Here is a 19,861-nt window from a genome sequence, read left to right as displayed (position 1 = left end):
TGCTCTGGGTGTCCCTGCTCAAGCAGGGGGGTTGGACGAGGTGATCTCCAGAGGTCCCTTCCAACACCTACCATTCTGTGATTCTGTGATACTCAGTAAAATAAATTGTATGAAAAAAGTAACTGCCTACAGATCTTCTAAAACTTGAATACCCTAATTATGCCTCAGAACACATTCATGCAAATATAGAAGACATTTCTTATAAAAAATTGAAAAGTACACAAAAAGGAATGCAGCCAACCCATGTGTGTTTAGCAACCTTTTCAAAAGCTATTTGGCTTGTAATTCTGAGTTTCTGAAATTAAAGACTTGGTCCATATGTTTTAAATTTTACCCAACAGTGTATATGCCTTCCTGTATTCATTTCGTCTTACCTACTTCTTCAGTCAATTAGGCCGCTAGTGACATATATTACAGTGTCCTTTTTCAGCATTTACATTCTATAACAAGAAGGTCCTCTGAGGTTAGAATGACTGAGCTTAAAAAATGTGTAAATCAGAAAATATTATTCAACCTAATAAGGCTTTTGTACCCATTGCAAAGAATATAGGACAATGTGAGATAAATGATACAGAAATGTTTGCTGTATATTGAATGTATTGTATTTAGGAGTATACAGAAGCATCACTAAGCTTCTTCTATTACACGGAAACAGGTATTTCAACAGATCAGTCCTTTCCCTTGGTATAACTCCATGTCTGGCTGCTTATGGTCCTTTTAAGGATATACATCCAACAGAGCATAACTGACTTACCTTTTAACAATGAACTCTCAATACAGTCAGCAAACACACTGTCCCAAGATACAATATCCGATTCTATTTCACCCACAGGCTTGAAGATAGATAAAAAGCTGAGGAACTACAGAACAGGAGATCTAGGTCATCCAGGAGACAGAAAGTTTTTAGCTCTATGTCCAGGCATGCAGTTCCCAGTGAAACACTACAGGTGTGGAACTTCAAGAGAACATCTGCTTGGATAAAATGAACATATTCAGATCACCCATGCAACCTTCCTATGAATGATACACAGAGGCAGAAAGGATCTTACTGAATATAGGACATTAATCAAAATATAAAATCAAAAAGTTGGTAAGAAAATTTTTGTTTACTTATCATGCAGAAGCTGGAAAAAAGTGGTTATAAACTTAGCTGAATTATAATGTCTGCATTTCTTTTACAGGTAATTTCTTATTATTTACCCAAACCAATGTCCACTATATGTATCTGAAGTCAAATTAGATTCATTCCTTTATTTGTTTGCATTACACTTTTCTGAAGTTGTCTTCTCTGTGTCTCTGCCTCAGTCAGGTAAACACGCTAATCTATTCCTATTAATTAAACAGTATGGTGAGCTTCAGAACTGAACTTTTGCTGCCTATTGATTAGACTGCTTTTAGAAAAGGTAGCATGTCATTTTAATGAAAAAGCTGGCAGATGACTTGGAAAACAGTGAGTGTTTGGCCTCACTGTATTTGGAAACCTTTCCTGTTTGTCATTATTCACATGGTTGCCTAAATACTGAAAAATATTTAATTGTACATTTCTATATCATTGACTACTTTCTTAGTCTCTTGTGTTTTACTTCAAGCTCAAGCTCTAAATACCAAGAGATACTTAAGAGTCTCAGTTTTCATTAAAAGGGGATGTTTTCAATTGTTGTGATTGCAGAGGAAAAGCTGAAAAGAAACAAAGAGGAACAAAACAGAGAGAGTAAGTAAACAAGATGCAACTTTTTCCCACTTTCTGACTCTATAGCACAAAACCCCAAACCGACAAACCACAACCAGTGAGTTTGGTGACCAATTTTCTTGAATTCAGTTGCAGTTTTGTATTTCCAAATTTCAAAGCAGAGGCTATGTTGCAACTGTTCAAATCACTACAGCTATTAAAAGGCTGTTAAAGGCTATCTTGAAAACAGATTTTTTCCACAGCAGAAATTTGGGCAACTAGATGGATCACTATTTAAAGTTTGTATGAGAGATACTTAGTCTTCTATGTACTTCTAGGGTCTTTGTAATATTAACTATAAGGGCAATTACATAAAGGCTATGCATTTCATGTATCTCAGAGACGTCTCAGATGCCTCAGAGAACTAGGATATGAACTTTATATCAGGGCCAACACACAGGGCTGTTTACACTCCCCTGGGACTGGAGATCATTTCTGTATAGCCTTACCTGCTCTTTAACTGATTGAAGGCTTCTTGTGGTCCTTCTCTCCCCAGATCATCCCCTGCCTCCCAGAGCTACTCTGCATGTTCCCACAAAGCTGTGGACATGTAGGAGCTCTGAGTCTGAGGTGGAAAATCCATTGTTTTGTTTTCCCTTTTTCTAAGAGCAAACCAGACCAAAGACCCCGGACCAGAGCCAGGCAAAGGGAAAGGGAGTTCAGACTGAGAAGAGCTAGCAGTCAGTTTTCATTAGAACAATAATTTTTGGCACAGAATTACTCTCGTCAGATAACAAATAAAGACTAAGGACTGGAAATACCAGATTACCCATTAATTAAAAAAAAGGCTGAAGGAATTACTCAGTTATTTCAAGCTAATTGCTTAAATGCCCTTTCCAAGACTTCAGGGAAAATATCCCAGAGCATACTGACTCATTGGAATTAGTAAGTTTATTTCTGACCATGCAGAGATACAAATCTGGATACACATGCAGAAAAATTCCACTGTGAACCTTGGTGAAGAGAACGCAAAGAAGAGATAACACAGTCACATTTTAAGTGATTATCTCTTACTTTGACAGAGGGCCTTCACGAAAATAACCCCAAACCAAACCATGCCAAAATTTGACAGCATTGTAAGAATTGTAAGAATATTGTAAGAATACCAAGGTTTTGCTTAGACTGCAAACTAAGCATGCATTTGATAGGATCAGGAACAACTGAGTTGTTTACATTTACAGCTAAATTCTAAGTTATTCATCACAGTGTGTGAATAATTATTTTTCCCAGTGTCTTGAGTTTGTCTAGATATGAGAAAATATTTCACTGTCCTGAGCAGCTCCTTACTTTGGAGTGTGGATTAAATTCCTGTGCATTTACTTTTTATGAATGTTTGGAGAATCCTAAAGTCCAGTAATCAAAAGCAAGCTAGGTGGTACTGCCAGGAAACTGCAGCCAAAAGCAGGTATCAGGCTTGCCATTCCAGGCTTAGGGCAGGTCCTGGCAGTATGGCTTCTGGTCTGCAGCTGACTGTATGACTGTAGTCTCACTCAGAGGTGCATACTCTTTCTTCACAGTTACTCTTTCCTAATATTTACTCCTTTTCTTCTCCATCTATATATTCTATATGTTTCCTTTCATTTCCTTTGCTTAACTTATATTTAATTTTTCTGCCCCATGAACAGTATTTTGCTCGAACAATTCTAAAACAAGAGACTGGTGGGCCTTCCCATGCACATTCAGCTGTGAAAAGGGTGAACCTAATTTAATCCTGAAACAGCACTGAAGACTAAAGTTGTTTCAGATGATGGTCTTAAATTCTATTGGACTGAAAAAACAACTCAGGAAGCAAAAAAGAAAATATTTGGTGCTTCTTACAGATGCATGACACTTATCATACTTCCATAATATAGATATGACACTGTATGATTTAACTGTTTACTTCCATCTATTTTATGATTTGCTATGGTACAATAAAAAATCTAGACAAAATTTTGACTCCAAGTTAAAAAAAACCAAAAAGCATCAAATTGTTTCCTGAGTTTATACCTTCTTTTATTTGTTCTTTTGATGCTTTTTGTATTTCTAAATTTCCATCCTGTATTTGATTGTCAAGGTATTTTTCATTCTTCTGTCACCCTGGCCACATCCTTTACTCTGAATGAACTCCTCTGTCCTTATAAGCTGCCACTTTCTTTTTTCTATTGTTCTGAGCCTTTATATTCTAGTAAATCCCTATATGATATTTTAAAAAGTTCTCAAATTAATTAGTGGAATTGTAGTTAGCTTATTAACCTCCAGTCTCTGTCTTAAAACTCATTATTAATTATATTAATGTATTCTATTTTATATCTCTGAAATAGCTAATCTATTATTTACCCCCCCCAGCATGCTATGCATGTGGCTTTGGACAATTGCTGGAGGAGTAGTGGTGCTGTGTGTCTCTCTGAAGATCTTTTTCCCATACTTTGGGGAAGATCTGATCTACTTCTTGAGGTGGAAGAGGTTAAAAGCAATGGTAAAGAAATGGGCAAGTAATGGAAATCTCTCCACAATTGACCTTTTCATGCAGAGAGTGGGAAAGATTCCCCACAAGTCATGTCTCATCTATGAAGGGAAGGTGCACACCTATCAGGATGTAGACAGGAAGAGTAACAGGGTAGCACAGGTCTTCCTATGCTATGGGAATCTGAAAAAAAGCGACACTGTGGCCCTGGTGATGGCTAATGGACCTGATGTCATCCATGTCTGGTATGGGCTGGCCAAACTGGGCTGTGTGGTGGCTTTTCTCAACTTCAACGTCCACTTTGATCTCTCCTGCACTGCATTAATACATGTGCAGCAAAAGCACTAGTGATAGGAGAAGGTAAGTTCTGTATTGTGTTTGACTTACTACTGACTTTCTACTGCTTTGTGCTTTTTATCAAAAATAGAAAATCAGAGACATTAAAGGCTGCAAGCACTTCATATATACATACACATATGCTGGCTATATGAGAGGGGAGAAAGAGTTGTTTATATTTCAAGTGTAAAAGCACAAAAAATATGTAGAATTAATTAGTATAATAAAATGCTTAAATCTGAAACTCTCCAAGTACTGGACAACTTTCCAGCAGAAACAATCATGCGTCAGCAAGTGAACCGCTGGGGAGATACTTCTGCATCATCTCATTTCCATGACTATTTATTGGCTTATGTAGATGCAACTCCACTGACTACAGGAAGACTCAGATTGGCTTTGTTAGTGGTCATTTCCTTCAAATTCAAAAGGTCAATATTTTCACATACAAATTTATGGTTACTTTAGAACTACTTTAAAGTAGTGGTCCCAAGGTACCACTGCTTGAAGCAAAGAGTACAGCATGTTGAGCTACAGTTTTGGCCTTCTTACCGGCACACTGTGTAATAATGGGCAATTTATTTAACCTTCCTACTCCTCTTTTCCCATCTTTAATACAGGTTGGCAATACTTCCATAGTTCCATATGAACCCATAAGGGCTCATTAGTTGGTATGTGTACCAAGCTTTAAAAAAAGTGTTATAACATACCAATTAAATTAAATTGTATATATTAGCGTCACCAAGTAAGATCAGGGGGGTTTACCTATTACAGTTAAAGCCATGTGAGAAGTATAGGGAAATTAAACATTTTTTTTATTTTTTTTTTTTTTCACTGTCCAAAAGGTGGGTTTGCCCAGCTGCAGGCTGTGGTAGGCTCACTGTACACAGTGGTAGGATATAGAATTCCAATGCAGGTAATCAGGTCTGTAGTTGTAATTATTTTAATAATAAGCATATAATGTTTTTTAACTTGGTAGATTGTTTGGAATCAATAGAGAAAGAATTTATTTTTCATCTCTTGGAAAATAATGTTGCTGTGTGGCTGATGAGCACCAGTTCTCCTTTCCAGCATGTTCACACTATGCCAGCCAAACTAGACAAGGTGCCAGATCACCCTGTTCCATCTCACCTTAAAGTTATCACTAACAGAAGAAACACAGCTATGTATATCTTCACATCAGGAAATACAGGTGAGGATGTGTACTCACAAAGTGCAACTGCAGCTCTCTGAAAATTAAGGTGGTATAGATTTAGCAACAAGACAGGCACACAAAAAGAACTTGAATTTTTAAGATAAAACAGGGAGGAATTCATTTAGTTAAAAGCATAGTACGCTTTAAAGCATTTTTGCCTTGGCATAACAAGGGTGTAATTCCACTTAGTGAACTTTCATATAGATATTCCATAGATGAACTTTATTTCTAAAATATAAGGCCAATAAAGTCAGTCTCTAACAGCTGCTTAGATTCCACAGTGACAGAATTTTACAGGTCTATACTAAAAAGAAATATGGCCAGCACAAGTTCTTGGGCCTTGGGAGAAAACTTTTCCTCTGAGACTGATCTGAAAGAAAGGGAAATCCTTCCTCTAGTCAAGCCATACAACTTCGTAAAAGTTGTTCCTATTGGAAATAGCACCAGAGTGGCACAGTGGCTCTTCAGAACCTTTCCCATTCTCATTTTGTGATGAGGAATCACTGTGTGCAGTCGGCCTGCACTCATGTGTGAAGGGTATGGACTTTCTCCCCAGACAAAGCAGATGAGAGGATTAAAAACCTCACAGGCAAAAAGACTGAAGAGGTTGAGAGACTAAGGAGATAGGAGGTAAAGACTGAAGGACAGGACAAGAAAAGACTCAGAAGAAAAGACAATTCTCTCTGTACGTTCCAAACAATTTTGTTTGCAGCAAAATTATTAGTGCAAGCGGTATAATTATGTGCTCTTGTCCCTTTGGCAGGTTTCCCAAAAGCTGCTATCATCACTCATCTAAGAGTTCTATCTGCTTGCTCAGCATTTGCTCAGTGTGGTGCAGTTTCTCAGGATATTATGTATCTCACTCTTCCCTTGTACACATCAGTGCTTCTCTTCTTGGCATTGGTGGATGCACTGAATTAGGTAATATTTGCCTTCTAGTGAATTTTCATTAATTTGAGAATGCTTAACATTTTATTATTTGGTGAGTAACTCGAATATCATGTCTACCAATAGACTTTTGTGATTTTCTCTTTTTTATCACCTTCTCCAATCTGCAAACAATATCTAAGATATATATATAGTTTTTGAAGCTTAGAATATACACCAGTTGTTGCATATATCCAACATAACATGACTTGAGGTCTGTGCATTGCTAATACCACTACGTATGCTCTGCAGGTTTAATCTGAAATCATATTTGTATCCTACACCAAAAGTCTAAAGAGCATTTACATAGGTATCTAAGAAATCAAGCTTCATTTTCAGTGTCAGAAGCTACAAATGCATTGTGGAACTTTTAATTAACCTTTAGAACAAGGCCAACTGAATGTCTTTTGGAGCTTTTTGAGTCACATATTTAAGACCTACAGAATTAGTTTCATTATATTAAAGTGAAGAAAAGAAAGAACGACAGAGACTCCCCTTTTGATTCTGATAATGAGAGTTATTTATAAAGGGATAGCAATCAGATATTTTTTCAGATATGTCCTTCTTTCCTGTCCTCAGAGTCTTGCCCAGATGCCGGGTTTTGGTGTGGTAAGTATATATCTGGACTGTTTTAAAAGCCGTTTCAGTGCTTTGTTCTTCAGCAACAGCATAGGCAGGCATGCTGGGCTACAGCAACTGAAAACAAGACTGCTGCTGCCTAACAGAAACATGAAAGGGATGGGAAATGTAGGGTGTAAAAAGGTTAGAAGCTGTAATTTCTCCTGGAACAGAAAAAGTAGGGTAACAGCTTTGTGAGTGAGGCTGAAGAGCTCTGAGAGGGCTTCAGGTCTTGCATGAGACAGAACCTGAGTCTGGAAGGAACTGGCAAGATAGGAGCAAGTGGACTAGAAGGGATTCAGAACTTGGAAGGCACTGGGAAGCTTTATGTGGGACAAACAGGATTCAGGCAAAAAGGAATTTTGGAAAGGATAGAAATAGAGAAATTTATAAATTCTTGGCTGACAACACTTAGAAAAACTGTGAAAAAGGGATGAGGTGGCACACATAAGAGGTGTAGGATGAGGTGGCTTTTGGAATGGAAAGCTTTGAAGGAACTTCAGGGCTACAGAAACAAAAAATTGAGGATGATGAGTTGACAAGAAACAGGAAAAGGGGAGTGAGACAGAAACAATAGACACTGAGCCTTTTTTCCCTTCACCACTTCTTACACAAATAGAGAAGCTGAGAGCTACCTTCTCCCCCATTCCAAGCTCTCTTTTTTCAGAGTTACACCAGTACAATCTTGACAGAAACAAAATAGTTAGGCTTTGACCTGTTCCTAATAACTGGAGATTACCAAAAGGTTTGCTTGTACTGCTTCTGCTACTCTAAGTTTTTAGTTATTACCCAGAAAAAGAAGCAAGGCTCCATTGCACTAGTCACATTTAACAGAAATCTTACAATCTATTTAAATAGCTGAATTTATCATTAGTTGAATTAAGAGAATGAGAACTTTTTTAACAATAGTGGTAGAAGATAAGACAGATTTTAAAGGTTATTTCCTTGTCTGTTTTCATCACCTAGGAGTAACTTGTGTTTTGAAGAAGAAATTTTCTGCAAGCCAGTTTTGGAATGACTGTAGAAAATATAATGTTACAGTGTTTTTGTACATAGCAGACCTCTGTGGTAACTCTGTAACCAGCCCAGTGTAATTTCTTGTTTTCAAATGCAGCTTTGAGTATAGCAAATCTAGATTTTTATAAGTCATATAAATTTACCTATTCCTCAATTGTATAGTATTTTAATGTTTGGTCTTTTTTTTCCAGTGTATACAAAATCTGGGTCTTGAGTTCCTTGTAGTTCTATGACAGCAATCAAGCTGATATCAGGAAATGTAGTGGTTACACAGAAACAAGCCTGGCAGGATGGGACAGCTATGCCCAGACACTAACATAAATTCCTCTGTAAAGTCAATTTTGTTAGCTTTTCATCTGAGTGATAGGCAAGTTGCAGGTCAGTAAGGAAAAGGTATAAGCCATAAAAGCCTTATTGGACTCAATGATCACATGAGAGTATGAACCAGATTAAATTATTAATCACCTGCACTACACTGTTCCAGAGTAGTTGCTTAGGAGGAGGCTACTCTCTTCAGTATTTAATGGCTGATAATTAATTTTGGTATGGCTTTGAAACTGCTGAATGAGTTTTTGTTCATTTAAATTTCTTTCTGAAGAGGTGTTCCAAAGGCACGTTTTGTTCCAAGACTGTGTGTATGATGATAAACTTACCTGTGTAAAGCCATAGTACTAAATCATGACCAGATTTAGGACAAAACTAAGATGTCACCAAACAGAGCAGCAGCAGAAAAGGAAGTCTGAAAATATTATTATATTGCAAGGCTTGTTTCTTGATGATGGTGGAAAGATTGGTTATTTTTCTTAGAAAAATTACTATTAGAAAGTTACTGAAGGGAGGTGACAAGAAGTATTCCTACTTACCACAGAAAACATAATGTACAAGCACAAGGTTCAAATGATCTCAAACTGCATTGGTCAGACATTAGTGCAAGAACTAGCGACAAGGGGACATCTGAGAGAATCCACCAGCTGGTATAAACAGAAACTTATTATTGTGTGGTCCGGATGTAGGAGAGGGGTCAAAGACAAAAAGGTATTGGAGGGAACAAGCCAGGAAAGCTGTTGGCCAGAGCTCAAGTCTGCACAACCATTACGTCAGTAGCCCATGGATTAAAAAGTCAAAGGAAAAATTAGCTAGGCCAAACTAGTGCAAAGGTCTCTCCTGCAGGAAAAGGCCAGAAGAACTTTCATTACTTGGCTCAATAACAACAGTTTAACAGAGCTGTTGATATTTAACTGGCAACTAGTAAGAAGAGGGAAAAACAGAAAGAGGCCTAGCTGAGCTGAGGAAGCTGAGGATGCCAACAGAAGTGGGTCAGGGTAAACACAGAGTCCTGTCAAGATCAGGTATGGTAACAAAGTATAATACATAAAACCTTTAGTGTACCACTAAAGGTTTTTCCACAGTAAAAGAAACCTGTGCAGGCTAATAAGGCTCCCAGCTACATTTCATCTAGACTCGTCATGCTGTGGCATGCCAGCGCACAGGAGTCCTGGAGTTGCCCAGGACTAGGGCTACCTAGATGAGGGACCTGTTGGAGTATGGTCTAGGTCATATCCAGGATGTCTGTCCTTACATCCTTTTACAGAGCATGCCTAGGTCTCATATTGAAATTGAGAAACAACATGTTTTGGGAACTAGGAGGCACTCCTGGGTTTCTTGATGTAGAAAGAGACTCTAGACACAACTCCCTGACTAAATATGTCTACAGGAAGCTTACCCAGCATCCGTGACCTACGGAATTAAATTTTAAACACAGTACCAAACAGAAGGTAGCAAACAGAACAATGTATGTCAAGGAATGTTTCTAAAGAGACCCATATAACTTTTAAAATAAAGATATTTTTAAATCAAGGTAATGCAGGGAAGTCCTGCAGATCATTATACCATGGATGAAACCAGGTAAGCATAACAGTTTCTCCTATGCTTAAAATCTCTGAAGCTCCTGAGATTTACTCTTAAGTCAAAGAGTCTCACCAGCTATTTTGAAAAAAAAAAAAAAATAAAAATCCATTATTTCATCCTGAAGACAAAGTGCTGAAGAAGGGACAATATTAGGAATGAAGTAACTCTCCCAGTCACCCTGCCAACTGGTTCATAATTGGGTTTGATCACATACGTGTGATCAAACCATGTTATGCCTTCAGGTTTGCCATTACAACTGCAAAAGAAAACAAACCTCAGTAACCATAAGCAGGGAAGTTTCCATTCCTGTTTTTAACAAGTGGAGATCAGTTGGTATTACCACTGATCCTATTGTGGCAAATAATTTATCTGCCATAAAATGCAATTCTGGATCAAATTAAATTGTCTGTTAATTCAGAGTTCACAAAACAATTTTATGTTAATATTTTCAAAGGTGAAAAAGTTGAAATACTGATTCTGTTAAAATATTTCAGTGTAATTCTTAGGCAGTGTTCCATTCTGAAATGACCTTAAAATTATTTGGAAATCAGATATATTTTTACTTTTTTTAAAAGTTTAACATATCAGTCTAATGGAAACAAAATGCATTTATTTTGTTTGAAGAAACCATTCCTATGGGCCTGAAATATTTTTATTTTCTGCTGTCATTCAGCCATGGCAGTAACTTAATCACTCAGTCCCAACTATATCTCCAGAAAAAGTGGGTTTTTTTCCATAGGCAGGGTCTTGACTATAGTTCTATATATAGGGTGCTGAGCAACCTGCCCAATGCAGAAAACATATACGTAAATAAGCATTTGAGTAGTTCCCACAGTAACAACATAACTGACATGTAACAATGACATGTTAACAACTACATTTTGACTGCAGATTTGATTACCATCTTTTCTGAATTTGGATTTAAGATTAAAAACTGCATCTAATCATATGAGATATGGTAAGAAGCTTTAAGTCATTCTGCTACTTTTTCAGGCAACATGGCAGATGTGCAAAATTTACTACCAAATATCATTACATGTAGAACTGACCATAGCATGTCACAAGTGTTTTGTAAGACATGATTTTATTTGTGCAGGAAAATTACTTTCTTTGGCTTAGAAAGGAATTTCCATTCTATGGGAAATGGCACTTATTAAAACCTATTTATTCACATTTTCAAGATAAAATAATTCTTTTAAACTTCGTAATATATGTCTCAGTTATAGAGTTCATAAGTGAAATACAAAGATCTACAGAAATAGTTTTCACCTTACAGAAATCCTTCAACCTCAGACCAACAAGAATTCTTATGATTTTCTGTTTGAGTTTTGCAAAACGAATACCCTTCTGTGAAATACTGTAGTCAAATTCACCATTTATAAAGAAAAATTATTTTATTAGAAAATATCAGATCAACTCTAGCTATTTAGACCCAATTTTTCTCAGCTGCAGAATGTTTCTTTTTGGCTGTTTACAGAAAGAAGAGGACAGAGTTCACAAAGTGCGCATTGCTCTAGGAAATGGTATTAGACCTGCTGTCTGGAAAGAATTTATGATTAGGTTTGACCCAATTAAAATATTTTAACTCTGTGGATCCACAGAAGGAAATCGTAGCTTCTTGAACTGTACTAATAAAATAGGAGCTGTGGGCCATGCTGGCATCTTCTCAAAGGTAAATGTAAGCAAATAAATCAGCTAACCAATTAATCAGACAACCATAAAAAAAAAAAAAACCCACACCAAACCAAACTATGAAAGGCAGAAATTCTAAAGAGCAGGAAAGTGTACAAGGAAGAACTTTCTTATTCGAGTCTAGATGAGGCAAAATTTGGTCATGGAAACAGAAACCTTATTCTTAGCCCCTTACTTGACTCTTTTCGCTGTACGTATACTGTGAAGCTAGAATAAATATACAGAACAAGTCCACAGAAGCTGAAACTACTGCTTCATGCATTTGACTTTTTCCCCAGCATATAAATAAACCCTGACTGTACAGAAGTGCCTATCCACAGGACTGATTAAAGATGTCTTTTGTTGAAGATTACTTATAATCCTGAAAACCTACAGATATTAAGTGATGAGGCAGAAATTAGTTTTGATTTTATTTTTGGTATGAATTAGGATGTATGTTCTGGAGTAAACTTACACAAATTTACTCTTTGACTGTATCTTCACTCATTAAAACCAGTGTCACATTTTCTTTTCTAAAACAAGATGAGCAAAAAAAAAAAAATTTAAAATTCTCAGATCTCAAGATATCTGAACTATAAACTTTATATATATAACAACTGTTGAAACTCTCATTGGAGATACACATCTTCTACCCATAAAAATGACTTGACAGTTTCAAATGCTCTTCCTATTTGTGTAGATTCTTTGTGAATCATGAACATTATACTACAATAAAATACTGTTCAAATGATACTAAAGATTGAGATCAGTAAACATCAAAACCAGATTAATAATTTCCAAATTATTTCTGCTTTTAATCTGAGATGCCAAAAATGCCTTCCTGTCGCCATATTAACATCTTGGCAATGCTTTTGAACTTCTAGAAATCTTAACTGTGTGGACAGGGTATGAAGGCATGAAAGCCTAAATCAAACCACTGAGCTGCAAGTTTCCACTTAGATCTGGCTGGATCAATTTTTCAGTTGTCTGTACATTTAATTTGGATTTTTTGTCAGGGAAAATTCTTGATTTGCATTCCAGTAATGTTAAGTCTCTACTTAGAAACGGATGGTAGTTTTAGAGCAAAATTGAAAATTTGATCAAAAGCACTGTTTCACTTCACTTTATATAAATTATTTGAATCTGACCATACTCCAAAACCATGGATTTATTTTTATCAATACAGGAGATGAACACTTCACCTGTACATACTTAGTGTTGCTTATCATTATATGAAACTTTTCTGACAATGCCTCCTCAGAATACTTGTCAGTATATTTCAGGCTGTTCCAAATATTCCATAGTCCATAGGGTACTACCCATTAATTTAAAGCAATTTTTATCAGAACAATTGGAAAGTGAGTAAGACAGTGTGGTTTTAAGTATGCATGCACACTTTTATCTTTCTATAGAGTTCCTACATTCTTTTGAGTTGTTGAAATATGATGTCTGGAAACAAGAACCTGTGAAAGATGAAAACAGATGGTGTCAGAAAGCACCCATGGATAAGGAAAAAAATATTAGTTATCTATTAACTAACACATATCTCCGTTCCGGTTATGATATTTTGGGGCAGGGGTTAACTCTGTGTTCTGTGAGAAACAGGTTCCTATCATACACTTATAACTTAAAAATGACAGAGGAAAAATATATTATCGATAGATCCAAACAGGGATCTGCTACCAATATACCAAATAACATATCCATATATTTATAATATACCCAATAATCCAAAAATACAATAATATAAGAACATAATCAATATTCTCGGCTCAGAATGCTTTTATTCTCACCTGCAAAACCTTGTTCATATTCCTGCACAGATTTCTTGGTGTTTTTTTTTCCAAATAAAGTGGACGTAGTAATACCCAGATATGCTGTGTTCTCAGGCCAGATGTTTAAAGATGCTTTCTAATTTCCAATTTTAAAGTTCTGAGGAACAATAGTACCATTTCAAAATCTGGAAAATATTTTTCATATATTTATATTTAGTGAACAAAACAGATTTCACTATCTAGTACCTAGAGTTGCACAGAATCACCAAACTCCTACTTAGAATGGAATACTCCTACTCAAAGAGCTGAAGCTCCCAGGCTGAAAATAGGATGGCCTCACAGCTAAGAATATCTTTGAGAAAAATCTTGAAAACTGACTCGTACAAAAGACGTAGCACTGTGTTTTACTGAAGTCACAATAAATATCTATGTGTCTGTGTATACACGTATGAATCCATGTGTAGCAAAGTTAACAGTTCTGGGAACATTGTATCTGACATCGCTAGTTTTAATATGGAGATTTAACTATCATTGAAGCTTTTCAGAAGAGACAGAAGCAAAATTATGTTCCCTCTTCCAATCACCTGTTTCTGTTGTTCAGAAAATAGTTATAGAAATGTAGCAATGAGTAGAACAGATGTAGTTTTCCAAAATACTTTTACTACAATACTTCATGATCTAAATAGCTCACTGCAAATATGTTTTTTTGCATTCCCTTTTCATGGCCTGCAGGCAAACCTGGTCTTCCAGTTGTCCAAGTTACTCAGGATGCCCCATTTTCTGGATATGCTGGAAATAATAAAGCCTCAGAGAAGAAACTCCTGCACAATGTGTTTGTGAAAGCAGATGTGTATTTTAACACAGGAGACCTCCTAGTGATGGATGAGGATGGCTTCCTCTACTTTACTGATCGGGTGGGAGAGACTTTCAGGTATAGTGCAGAGTTAACAGTATATCCAGTGCAGCTGGAAAAAAATCATACATATGCAGGACTGGATGACATGGGTCAGACTTGAACATGATGAATATCAGTTTTGTTTTAACAGAAACATTAAGGATCTCAATCAACCACCGAAATTCACACCGATACAGTATAATTTTTCAAATTTGAGTCAAATGGCACTTCTGTTTCTTTTAAGTTTGGAGTCTCAAATGAGATGGCACTAGATCAGAAAAGGATTTATCTACCTACACTCCTCAGTGAAGAAAAATTGTAGTCCACAGTAAAAGTAGTGCTCCATCACATATAGCCATGTATAGAATAAAAATCTGTTAGCTAGTATCTATATTATTTTAAAAAATATTTTCAACAGGTAGAAAGGAGAAAATGTTGCAACTGTAGAAGTTGCAGAGATCATTGATATGATGGATTTTGTCCAAGAAGTTAATGTTTACGGTGTAAGCATAAAAAGTAAGATATTCCCTACAGTTTGAAAACATAAAACAAAAATAGTAATTTCCTGCTCTGTCCTTTCTGTTCTTGCAACAGAATGTATAGCTTTATGTAAGAAAATAAATGCTATCAACTCATCAGTTTAGGCTTTCCTACAGTGCTTTGAAATTTGTTTCAATAAAATGCTCTGTTTAATAAACATGACATGCTGAAATTTTGTAATGAATGGCAGAAACATCAGGATGAATTAAAACTCATAACACAGATGTGAGAAGAACAAAGTTATAAACTATGGAAGACTTAGGCTATAGGCTTTCAGCTGAAAAATGGTAGAACGGGGTTTATTAAAAGATGACATGTCTGAAAACACCTGTCACTATCTTTTAAGTACAGTCCTAGACCGTATTTTTTCATAATTGGAATGTTCTCCATCACATATGGTGCTTCATAAAAATATACAATGCCATGCTGATAAACTGTAGGCAACTAAATTACAAGATGAGGGGGAAAAGTGCTCAGAAGATACATCCATTAATTAACAGGTTGAGGACAGCAAACTTTCCTGTGGTGCTCAATAGCTGTTCTATGTTTCCTTCAGACGAAAGCAGTCTAGTCTTAAAAAGTCTAGTATTAAAAGAAACCAGTTACGTGAAGAAGAAGCTATCAAGAGACAAACTACTACTTAGCACTAAGAGATGGGAGACATAATGGATTCAAAGAAAGAGGATATATGAAAACAAAATTAACAAAAGGCCGTAATCTGAATGGTTGATCAGCAGGTGGCTGTCAAATGCCAATATGTTATTTTGTGAGAGATGGCATCATCAAGTGCATGCAAATAAAACTATAACATAACTTGGAAAGCATATCTCATTTTCATCTACAGTTGGGTCTGACAAGAAGTCCTTGAAGGGCTATTGCTATCTCTCTCTATGCACATCAAAACAAAACCTCACAAGCTTAAGAATCACATTCATTACCAGTCTTAAAATGAAGCAAGGTAGGAAGAAAACTTAGCAGTCAGCTGCCAGCCATACAAAATTCCTAATAAAAAGAGGTTGGTGACATTTTTTAAATTGAATAAAAACACCTAAAGTAACTTTCCAATATAAAGTATCATGTATTTTATACTCAACGATGTCTGAGACGACAGAGGAGATATTTCACAATACCAAAATATTTGCTCCGACCAATACTAAATCCCTCCAAATGTAATACAAGACTCACATATGCTCTCACTTGTCGTAATATATTTCATTTTTTTTAGACTATTAAGGAAGAACAGGGATGGCAGCTATTGTGCTTAAACCTGGCCAATCCTTTAACGGAGAAAGACTTTATAAGTATGTTGTGGACTTCCTTCCAAGTTATGTCCAACCACGCTTTGTGAGAATCATGGTAAGACAATCAGTTGCCTCCTACCTCTATTTGTCTTCTGTCTGACCTGAAAATTGGTCTCCACAATCATGGAATGCAGTAGTAATTTACAAACAGTTTCAAGAATTGAAACACAGAAGGTAATACTAGTCTGAATTACTGTTGCTATTATTATATGAAGTTAAGCCAATATTTATGAATTAAACTTACATTTTGCTTTTATAATCTATTCATACCTTAAAATCCTAGATGTGGTTAATAACTTGGCAACACTGGATTTTGTTTCAAAGCTCTTCATCTTTAACTAGTGTGTTCTAGCAAATGGAAGACTAAGAAGATGCACATGGGTAATATTACACAAAACAGTGTCCTCTTATAAAAGGATGACATGATCTGTTTAAAACCTTTTCCGAATGCGATTGTTCTTGAAGTGATTATTATTCACTGTTACTGACAATGCATCAAAGAAATATCTAGTTCTTTGCAATAGATAGTAAAATAAATACTTTACAGTGAGATCGCTCACTTGAGAACTAATCTTGAGAACTAAAATGTGCCCAAATGCTTTAAAGGCAGAAGTGGTATACAATTATTTTTAAATGTGAGCCTTAAAAGCTCAAGGATGACACCCCTTGTGTACTCCCCACAGGATGATCTTCTCCAGCAGGAGAGGAGAACATGAACTGCAAAGAGCAGGAAAGGGCCTCACATTAGATCTTCTGGAATTTTGTAGCAGACACCTTTCTGCTGTTAGAGGATGCCGAGAAGCATTTGCTGGTTTTGCCTTTCCCCAAATACAAATTGTCTGAAAGGCACAAATCTGATTGAGAACAAGATGGGAATGTAACAGAATGAGTGAGACTGGAGAAGAAGAGGAGAAAAAGAATGTATACATTTAGAGAGAAGTGTAATTTTTAAGAGTTTAAAGAATTGAGGAAAGCTGTTTTTTCACTAACTGGTTACTGTACTAAGTAAATGTATCTTCAAATGCAGCTAACATAGGTTATACTATCTACGGTGCTTCAGGACAGCAGCGCCCTCTTCTGGGAAAGATCTTTGGAGCAGACTTGTCTTTATGGTTCCATTAAGATGGAGAAAATCTCTACAGAGCTTTGTGGTCTATATATGTGGAGCTGATTAAACCTGTCTGCTTTTATGTGTTCTCTGACAAAAACTTTTTTAGTTAATTGAAGGAAGCTTACTACCAAAGATAGTATCAATACTAATTAATGAACATTTATGTATTTGTAAACTTTTATTAAAGAAGATAAAACCAATTTTATAAAAAAATCAGAATTATAAAAAATGTGTTGTTACTTTAAAAAACTTCTTAGGGGAGGATAATAGGATGAATGCTGAACTCACCATTTTGTGAGTGGACAAGAAGTGCAGTCCCTTCTGAAAAAAAAGATGTGTCTCGAGAAAAAGTTCATCTTAATCAAGAGTGACAAATAAAAATATTAAATTCTCACTCAAAATTGGACTTAAGATAAAATCAGTCCTGCAAATTTTTCAGCAGTCTGTATGCAGGCTCTTTCTAATATGACTTGCAACCATGGTTGACTGATTTTGTGAAAACCAGACAGATAGTGAGTTGCTTTTCTCAACCTCTCTGACTTGAGTCTAGAAGTACAGAAGCCAAGGGACAATGATGCAAAGAACCAGTGTACTCTAAGGCTCTGAGACAGTAGGTTTTTTCACTTGACTTTTGCTAACTTTATCTCTTGTTTGCAGAAAGACATTACGAAGAGGTTTCTAAAAGCATCCAGGGAGTGATTTCAGTTTTGCATTATTTGTGCTGTTTTGTTTTGGGTTTTTGGGGGGGTTTTTTTGGCTTTCATTCTGTATGTTTGGGGTTTTTTTGGTCAAAACTCATATTTCCAAGTAGAAAAACATGACTTTATTAAAATAGCATTGATATTATTTAAACAGAAAATCTCAGCAATCCATATTCATAATACACATTTAAAATATTTAATACTTATCTTTATTAACTTTTTATTCTTATTATTACAACTTTTTAAATAATTACTAAGACAAATCCATGCTAGCTATTCAATTTGAAGCAATCCTGCTTGGTAATGATTGAACATTATTACCATCTGGCAGCTATTCAGTGTATGTGTGAAATGATTTGGTGGTCTAAATGTGGTTCCTATTGTAAGTGCTGCCAAAAGAGAGAATGAACTGGCAAATATATTAGCAGTCTCAGCTCAGAAGTCAAAGACTAAATGATCTGGGAGTTGTGGAAATGGAATAGTAGTGTGAAGAGGAAATCAGGCATGTTACGGATCGAGACAGAAAAACAAGTAACTGACAAGTGTCCTGATTCAGCAGAACTAGAAGAAAATGTCAGCTACATCGAAAACACTGTGCAAGTAATAACAGTGCTTAAGAACAGTGTGTTTTAGATGTCTTCCTTAATGTAAGCCACATTTTAAATGAGACTATTTTATATATTTTATATACGTACACTGACTACTGTGTGCAGACCAACTTGTTCATGAATTGGCATTTGAATAACTGCTGTACAGCAACTGCTTACACAAAAAAAAATATATGAAGGCATTTAACATATTTGTATTTAATGTCTTAAATACAGTATAGTGGTTGGAAATCAGAGGAAAGCCAGCACCATAAAATCAGCCAGCTCTCAGCAGAACATCACCAAGTGTCCCATAATCTACAGATTTTGTGATCAGTTGCCCTACAGAAAGATAAAGAAAATGCTTACTTTGAAACAGAAACTTGCAAGCTTGCATGTAGCTTTTATAGACAAATTGATAAGAAATAAAATCTGCACTTAGATTTAGATTTCACTGCACCTGTGACTCAGATCAGTCTGTCTAACTGAAGACGTGCTGTAGTAAAATTGTATGATCCATTATATTCATTAATTGCATCATATTTTCACTGATATAGACTGAAATGGAATATTGCACTTTACTTGAATAATTTCTTTTTTAGAATGTTATGCAAATTACTGCAATGTTCAAGCATCAGCAAATGCATCTGGTGAATGAAGGATTTAATCCAGAAATTACATCTGATCCTCTGTATTTCATGCACGAACCTGCATATTCCTATATTCCTTTGACAAGAGAGATATACAAGAACATGGTTTCCAGTGAAATATGTTTATAAAGCATATGAACAAAATTACTCTACATTACAGAAAGTAAATTTCATATGTACTCCTGCAATTATTTCAACAAAAGCCAGTATGCAGTATTTGTCCTAGAAACTAAGATAATAAAATTAGTCTTACTGTGACAGAATTAGTCTCTTCATAAGACAGAGCCACAATAGTTAGGTGTGTTGTGTAAGCTGCACTGCATCTGCTCATATTATTTCCAAGGCTCACAAATACAAATTTTTATTTTACATTTCTCACTAAATCAAATTATTTTTGTCTAAGCCACCGGTATCTTAGCTTCATTGAATATTTTACTCCTTTATAACATAATACTGA

The 19,861-nt window shown here is 35.8% G+C and overlaps 1 pseudogene; it reads left to right on the top strand.

Annotated features, from left to right (window-relative positions):
* Nucleotides 1-4,067: 4,067 nt before the first annotated feature.
* LOC104040936 (long-chain fatty acid transport protein 6-like) lies at nt 4,068-19,533 on the top strand (annotated as a pseudogene).
* The last annotated feature ends 328 nt before the right edge of the window (nt 19,534-19,861 follow it).

This window comes from Phalacrocorax carbo, chromosome Z (genome assembly GCF_963921805.1).
Source record: "Phalacrocorax carbo chromosome Z, bPhaCar2.1, whole genome shotgun sequence".
In the NCBI taxonomy this organism is placed as follows: Eukaryota; Metazoa; Chordata; class Aves; order Suliformes; family Phalacrocoracidae; genus Phalacrocorax; species Phalacrocorax carbo.
The sequence above is the reverse complement of the archived record's forward strand: the minus strand, read 5'-3'. Positions and strand labels throughout refer to the sequence as shown.